This window comes from Tursiops truncatus, chromosome Y (genome assembly GCF_011762595.2).
Source record: "Tursiops truncatus isolate mTurTru1 chromosome Y, mTurTru1.mat.Y, whole genome shotgun sequence".
Lineage (NCBI taxonomy): Eukaryota > Metazoa > Chordata > Mammalia > Artiodactyla > Delphinidae > Tursiops > Tursiops truncatus.
The window spans coordinates 750,896-757,777 of record NC_133428.1 but is presented as its reverse complement, the minus strand read 5'-3'; positions in this window follow the sequence as shown (position 1 = coordinate 757,777).

The window sequence follows — 6,882 nt, the reverse complement described above, 5'->3', positions numbered from 1 at the left end:
CAGGAACAAGCCGGGTGACGCAGTGCATGTCTCTGCTGCTGAAGGGAAGGATCACATCAAGATGTTCCCATTTCCACTGGGATGGACTTTCTGGAACAAAGCACAACAGTGCAATCACCGCAGCAGAAAACTGCACGGGAAGGACGAAAGCAAACAGATGGAAACCAATTCGTGAAGCAGCACAGACAGCACTCTAAGTTCACTGAAGAACAATAAAAACTGCAACACTGCCAGAAGGCTGTGAAAGATCCATATTCTGGGAGAGAAAAAAAAAAAAAAAAACAATAGAAGAAGAATAGCGTTATTTCAGGCAAAGAATATTCAAAGTGGGATATATGTCACAATGATGAAAGCTACGCTTCAATCAAAGGTTCTTAGCTAAAGCCTGCCAAATTCCAGTGGACGGCCAGTAAAACAAACTATGAGAGAGACAGACAGACAGACAGTCCAGAGACAAAGACAGGGGGTGCCATGGCTGGCAAAAAACATTGCTCCGCAGAGGAACTGCCTGAGGCTTTGTTCTGTTTAACTGTGGGCTACGCTTCCTTCGTTCTCATTTGACGGCTTTCAAAGAGAGTTGGTTTTACAAAACATCCAGGCTGGGCCCCTGAAAAAGAAATTACCAGCATGCTTGCAAACTCTGCTCCACCAGAGGAAATTCTTAGATTCACCAGGGCTTCGCACAAAGAGGCGTCGTCTCTATGGAGTCATTAACAAGATTCACAACGAAAGTGAGACAATGAGAAAAATGCACACAGCTAACCTTCTCTAAGCCAAGATGGACACAGTTATAACTGATAAAGAAGTATTTTTAAATAAGGTTACTCTAAATTTTCCTTTTGTCCTTAAAACCTGTCTGTGTCATGGGCCACAAATTTCAAAAATGCTTCCCTCACTGCAGGGAGAATCAGTTTTACTTAAATACCCATACACATCTGAAATACAAACAAGAGAAACTTGATAGAAATTAACTTAAATAACCTACATATTTAGCAGATGTGAATTATAGATCTTAAACACATATAACTCACACTTGCAAGCAGTAGTTCTTAATGTTTACTATGATCCTAATGCAAGTGAAAGGAATAATAAATTAACCTGTCTGCAACAGGCATGTTGGTGGACTTCTTAAACCTGTATGGACACGCAAGCCAGCCTCTCATGATGACACCCACTGAAAAGGATTTATGGAGAACCTGGTTTATGCCAAGCCATGGCCCAACGATCGGGGCCACAGTAAGAAATAAAATAGTCGATCTATGCCCTCCTGGCATCCACATTCTAGCAGTGGAAGATAACAGACAAAGTAAATAAAATACATCATATTGTAGATGTTGGTTATTGGTTTCCTATGGCTGCTGTGACAAATTACAACACATTTCTTGATTTAAAACAACATAAATGTTAATATGTAGTTCTGGAAGGCCAAAGTTCAAAATATTTCCTCGGAGTTGGACACATGAAGTCTAATGGGATACTTAGTATTTCAGTGAGAAGTGATCAGCTGTATTCCAACACCTCCATTTGCTTCCTGCTTTCTTGTTGAAGAAGAATAACGACACGTGTGATTAAGACTGTCTAGAGCTTCTCCAGACACCCATCATCTAGAGAGCTTTGTTCTCTGGTTCATTGGCCCTGAAGGTCTTAATTCTTTGAGATCACACTGCACCACAGTCTGACTTTAATTTCTCCAAGGATTGCTGGCATTCTTAACTGTATTTTTGTGTTTCTTTGTGGCCTCTACTAGAATTATGAAACTTCCTTAAGCTCTGAAATGCTAATGAAAAATATTAGCCACATGGAGGGCTGGAGTGACAGCTTAACACTCTTCAACGTAATGGTCAAACCATGATGCTGCAAAGCCATTGCCTAGCTGCTACGTCACTGTGTTTCTCCCTCAATGGCAGTTCATAAGCGCTTTCCAGGGCAGACTCTCATCTGCTAGTAACGATCTCAAGAATATTTGTTGAAATCTGTAGCCTGTTGAGCTACGACAGATATCTTTTTCAGGACCAGCTGGACAGAATCTGTGGGTATCTTGCTATCACACGTGCACCAATATAAACTCCATTAACAGAATTCTATAAAGGCTGCCCTTTTTTTGTAGGAACTTGTGTTAATGCTTATGTACTTTTTCTCGGCTCTGAGCACTCCGCCCTGTGTCTGAGTGTGTGCTACTGTATTAAAGAAATGCAAGAGATTTTCAGGCTCCTTTTCCTGGAGAGGTCCTTGCTCAGTGGGAACTAAGAATGGATATTCCCATGTAGACACAAGCCCTCGACAGGCATAAGCGTGGAAGCTATGTCATGTCCCGGGTAATGTCATTAAATAATCCCAACTGACTACAGTTGCTCTTCCCACTTTCAGGTGGTAACAGCGGATTCTCAATTCAGGGGAGGGGAAAGAGTTATTGGAACAGAGTGTACATCAGGGAATAAGAGATGAGGGTTTAGTGGAATAGGAGATGTAGCCTTGGGTATTAATGAGGTGACAGGACAGAATTAAACCGAATGGAGTTGTCTGTCCACTAAAGATTGACTAGAAAAACTTCCTACTAGAGGGAAGTATACTATAACCATCCTCCTGGACTTCTGAGTTGGGGGAAATCACTTATGTAAGAAATGACAGTCAAAATGTGGATTAACTGCATGGTGTGAGAATCCCAAAACAAAAAAAAATTCATCAGTCACAGCAGAAGCAGATGCAAAATCATTCTACGAAGTTCCTCCAGAACCTGACCTGGAATACTAAGGGAAAAAACTACCCCTACTGAAGACGAACTCATAATAAATTTAAAGGTCCACAATGAAAGCGTCCACTATGAAAGAGATCATTTGTACCCTAAAAATTGAGATAATTTCTTAAAGATTAAGTTCCTTTTATTACATCTAATACAGATTTTAAAAAAACGAATAGAAACTACAACCAAAAAAAATAGGACACTACGTGAAAAGAACAAGATTATTTGAAAATGAGACAAGTCAATTTCTAGAAATGAGAAAATATAGTCAATGACAATCTACTAATGGAAAGAAGGTTGTCAAGACAACCTTTCTGAAATAGATAAAAATTATATTGTGTTTGGAACTGGTGCCCTTCTTCATTATGCTATATTATATACCTAAAATAATAACTTACTTCACCTCTACCATGTTCTAGTACCAAGACGGGACAACCTGAATAGCTGGGAAACCAAACAGCAGAGTTGACTCTTCTTGCAACTGTCACTGAAGTATAATTTCTCTGTGTTTTTTTCCAGGACTTCTTTTATATTCTGTGACATGGGATACTACATTCAAAGGTACAGAAACATCAAGTTCATCCCCTTGGAGTATCTTTCAGAACCAGAGAGGAGATGAAGAAATCTAACTCCTGGGGCTCCTGCAGCTTTTAGGGACGCAGGTATGTTCATTTGTACAGATAGCAGCCCTGACTCTCTTTGTTGTGAGATAATATAAATGTAAAAGCTTGTTAAGTGAAGTGCACTGAACAAATTTCCTATCTATTCTGAGTAGAATTCATATTTCTCTTACAATATAGAAATTAAAATTGAGCTCGTGGTACAATTTTCTGTTGTGTACGCCCTCCATACACAACAATTTACAAATATCCCTCAATTTACAAATATCTACATAGGATATTTGTAAATTGAGAAATGAGATATCTTGGATGACTCGCCAAAACAACATCAAAGCTAAACAGCTGCAGGTACAGTAATAAAATTAAAAATACTTCTTGAACACTAAGGCATATACCCTGAGAATTAGAACTTAATGAGCAATAAATATTTTGGTAAGCCACTAATAACTGAGTAGCATTTTATCTAAGCAAGAGTAAGTATTAACTAGATATATGAAACTTTCTACATTCTAAAAATAGTACTTCCGAATCTTAAGCTACGATTCTCCCCTATTCAGCTAAAATGTAACTCAACTTTCTGAAAATATACCCTAGATACTGGGAGTTTAGAAATGGTCTCTTTCCCCTATTATACCTTCACCCTGTTTAATTTCAGGTTAGCATAGGGAGTTACAGAGAGGATGACTTGTGGTTCAGAAGATGTTATTGCTGCTAAATTTACATGTATGAATGTAAATATGTGCTAGAAGGAACCTCCTGATGGGATTAATCATCCAAATTCCCATCAGAAATGCTTTCTGGTAAAAGGAGGACAAGAATAGCTGTGAAGGTCCCCTAAGGACTCAGCTGCCGCTTCTAATGAAAAGTCCTTTCACGCAGAAGATGCTTCAGACAAAACCAGCAGAGTTAACTGTGCTTATTTTTCTGTTTAAAAGTAGTGGGAAAACAAGTCACTGTATTCCAAACACAGAAATTAACCAATCTGTAAGATCAATAGAACACAGAAAGTTAACATGAACTATGGAAGATAAATGCTAAGTAAAAATAAACTGAAAATGCTCCTTTCAAATAAATTTGCCATCCTGAAACTACTAAACCAAGAGAAAACACAAATCCTCTCACCCATCATTTCATACCTAGTGTGTATACATTTTAGGAAAAGGACTCAGGATCCAAGGATGGAGACAAAAGAAACTACCCACCCTTCTACCTACCCTACCCCTCTTTATAAAAGGACACAAGTATCCACACTAGAGAAACGCTCCTCTCTTTGCCTCTTCCCACCCCCATCTTAGGCCAGAGACAGAGCACAGAACATCAACAAGAGGGTTAACTAACTTCAGAGCTTCTTAAATCTTTCCTCCAAGTGTCCCAACAGCACCGGAGCCAGACGCACATCCCTTGGGAACAAGAAGGCCATAGCAATACTACCAGTGTGGAATTTCTTTCAAAGGAATTATATTTTTTAATTGTGATTTATCTCAAGAAATTAATACAAATTTTGCCTTTGACAACTTATCCAAGTCATTATATAGGTGAGTTGTTTTTTTTTTTTTTTTATTTGGCTGTGCTGGGCCTTAGCTGCAGCACACAGGATCTTTAGTTGCAGCATGGGGGATCTTTTAGTTGCGGCATGCAAACTCTTAGTTACAGCATGTGGGATCTAGTTCCCCGACCAGGGTTCGAACCCAGGCCCCTTGCATTGGGAGCACAGAGTCACAGCCACTGGACCATCAGGTAAGTCCCTATAGTTGAGTCTTAATATGGCAAATTTTAAGTTTCAATACAGTCAGGATTTTTTAACTTACTTGTAGTCACATAAACCACACACCTAGGTCTATGGAGAGGTAAGTGGTTTATCCTATAGCTTTTCAGATCCCTGGCACACTTCCTCACACCCCTGAGGATACCCACACAGCAGGTTGCTATGAGGTTAATGGATCCGAAAGTCTACTGGGTCACTGTGACAACTCACAGCACTGAGACTCACCTTGGACAACTTCTCCAAGTGCAGAAGTAAAAAAACCAAAAGTCAAATATTTTGCTAAAAATGGTAAAGAGAGAGGAAGTACATGAGCAAGCTAAATCAGAGACTTTCCTGTTCTGATCTTCACGTCCTTCACAAATCCTGGGCTGACATCACACCTTGTCTGTATCACACATTGCTCTATGGATCTACGTTTCATCTTTCAACTGTGATTGACAAACTCACGAGAGGCAGGGACCGTGCCTTATAACTTTCTGAATGCCCTACTACATTTAGCAAAATAGATCATCAAGAATACGTGATTAATCGAGTTTAGGAGGTACAAAGCAAGAAGAGAAACCCTCTCTGAGGTGCAGGAGTACAAGGAAGGCCTGAAACCAAGGCTGGACAGGAACACTGAGAAAAATCCTCCAGGAAACCAGTCTCAATCCTGAGCAAAAGATGATGCTACAGGAATTTGAAGCTCCTGGTGCACCAGGAGTTACACCATAACAACAACGGGAAAAAAAATCCAGTTCCTCTCCTGACTGACTCAAGCCACAAGCTAATGGCCTAGCACTACAAGACATGTGTCAGTTCCAGGCATAAATATTATTTATCTCAGTCCATACTTACCTACACATTATGTCCAGCATCCAGTTTAAAAAAAAAAAAAAAAGTGAGGCATACAAAAAAAGCAAGGGAAGAAAAAAGAAAACACATTCAAGAGAAAGAGCAATCAACATAACCAGATGAAGACATAATAATGTGCTGGAACTATCAAACAGGGAATAGTTATATAAATATACCTATTTATATTCATATGTGTATATATATGAATATCAGGAAATAACTATGAATAATATGTTAAAAATACTAGTGGACCATGTGGAAAACATGCATGAAGAAATCGAGAATTTTTCAACAACAAAAAAACAACCCAATCACAAAATGGGCAAAAGGCCTAAATAGACATTTCTGCAAAGAAGACATACAGATAGCCAACAGGCACATGAAAAGATGCTTGTCATCGCTAATTATTAGAGAAAGGCAAATCAAAACCACAATGAAGTACCACTTCACACCAGTCAGAATGGCCATCATGAATAAGTCTAGAAATAATAAATGCTGAAGAGGGTGTGGAGAAAAGGGAGCCCTCTTACACTGTTGGTGGGAATGTAAATTGGTACAGGCACTATGGAAAACAGTATGGAGGTTCCTTAAAAAACTAAAAATAGAATTACCATATGATCCAGCAATCCCACTCCTGGGCATATACCCAGACAAAACTATAATTCGAAAAGATACATGCACCCCTATGCTCATAGCAGCCCTATTTACGACAGTCAAGTCATGGAAACAACCTAAATGTCCATCGACACAAGAATGGATAAAGAAGATGTGGTACATATATACAATGGAATATTACTCAGCCATGAAAAATGAAATAAAGCCATTTGCAGCAACATAGATGGACCTAGAGATGATCATACTAGGCAAAGTAAGTGAGAGAGAAAGACAAATACCATATGATGTCACTTATATGTGAAATCTAA